Consider the following 1,828-nt stretch of genomic DNA (forward strand, 5'->3'; position numbering starts at 1 on the left):
TGAAAATTAGTTTTTTTTTTGTTTGTTTGTTTCTTAAAGTGTGTAAACAGTTTAAAAACCTTTAACTTTAGGCATGGTGTTTAGGTTTGGCTTGATTTTTCTTTTTTTACATCCACACACCTTTATTTATATACTTTAACATTATGATCTAAGTACCACTAAAAAGGCATTTTTAACAAGTAATCATCGAAAAGTTCCTTCCCAGTTCCTTCAATCAATTCATCTCACCCCATCATTAATTATCTTTCCTTTTTTTTTTTTTTTATTCCCCTGAGGGTGTGCATCGTTCCTAGAGGTACTGCAATACCAGGTCGATGCATGGAGTGGATGGAGCAAGTTCCTATTCCAACTCTGAGCTTCAAAAATCATTTTACTATATTGTCCTCAGATAGAGGATGTATCAGATATTAAACTGATAAGAACAGATACTACACTTGATCTTAGCCAAAAGGCTGAGAAGTGATTAATTATCTTTCTTATAGGGCTATTAAAAAATTACACCAAATTGATTAATCCTATTACTAGAAAGAAAGCTGTCTTAATACAATTTTATATCATTAATACCAATAACACACTTGGAAATGATTTTATTAGGAGTAACTAAGGCAAATTGTGTTGTTATCTTGAGGCAGGCTGGCTCAGAAGTCAGATCAGTTGCCTCTCCTTTTAAGTAACAGGACATTACAATATTTTTTAAAAATGTCTGACAAATTATAAGTTACCTCTTTAGAGGAAGTTGTTTTTTTTTTTTTTTTTTTTTTTTTTTAATAATCCTCTATGTAAGGTGAACTTGACCTAGAACAAATATCTGGCAAATTTACTCCTGCAAAAGACATTTAACTTTTCCTTTTTAATTTTTATGCTTGGGTCTTGGATTTCCTTGAAATGGTTCTCTACAAGAGAAAGGAATGTCACCTGTGTCCATCTCATCTTTAGTTACAAATAGTCACAAACATGACACGACTAGCAAGCAAAATGAGCACACATAAACACATAAACACACATAAAAAGAACAAATCCTCCTGATAAAATAAAAAATTTGCTTAAAGAACTTGAAGCACTCTCAATTCCTTGTGCTGTTAAAATATCTTTTACTATGGCAATTAGCTCCTTTTTACTCTTTGTTAAATCTTTTTTGTTTTCTTTCTTAACCTGTGTTCCTTGAGTCTTGAGAGAAGTTTTAAGCCCTTAAAGAATTTATGCTTACTTAGGGTCTGTCCCATGATAGAAAAGGAAAGAAGAGAAATGGCAAGACTAGAGGGCAACATTCCGGGTTGGAGAACCAGCATGGGGGATTCCCCGGTGGGCTTGATGTAAGCCTGTCTGCAATTTTAAGAACTGGCAGCCAAAGGGCATTTACTGGCTGTTGCGTAACTAGGTTGGTTGGTAGGAAGAGAGTCTATATAGGAGGCCTTTGCCAATGCCCGAACTGGCTGTCAGGATTTGCACAGGGAGCCAGGGGCCTTCAGCCAATGCCAGAGGGTAGCCCTGGCCAAGAGGCTTCAGTTGCCCTGTTGCTATGTTGCAATTCCATGTGATGGCACCAACTGAAAGTAAAAGGAGGAAAAGAAGTGCAAAAAGAAAACCCGCAGTTCTTGTGTCTTGCAAATCTGACTAAATAGTCTTAAATGGTTTGCCTAGAAGTCTGCATCACTTGTCTTACCTTAGCAGGTCTGTATCACAGGCAGGTTTTTTCTGTGGTGACCACGGAGCAGATCTGTATTACAGGTGTATTGCCTGTAGTGATCTATGCAGATCTTCATTCACCCTGGTGGGGTGGTGAACCAATGGCGAGAACAGCTGTCCACTCTAATGATGCCCAGGTCAC

General features: G+C 37.3%; 1 non-coding gene across 1 annotated transcript; it reads right to left on the reverse strand.

The window, feature by feature from the left end:
* Positions 1–273: 273 nt before the first annotated feature.
* Positions 274–464, reverse strand: LOC123458006. The gene has a single exon (XR_006635341.1). It is a non-coding gene; the product is annotated as a U2 spliceosomal RNA (small nuclear RNA).
* Between the last annotated feature and the right edge of the window lie 1,364 nt (positions 465–1,828).

This window comes from Jaculus jaculus, chromosome 1 (assembly GCF_020740685.1).
Source record: "Jaculus jaculus isolate mJacJac1 chromosome 1, mJacJac1.mat.Y.cur, whole genome shotgun sequence".
NCBI classification, from domain to species: domain Eukaryota; kingdom Metazoa; phylum Chordata; class Mammalia; order Rodentia; family Dipodidae; genus Jaculus; species Jaculus jaculus.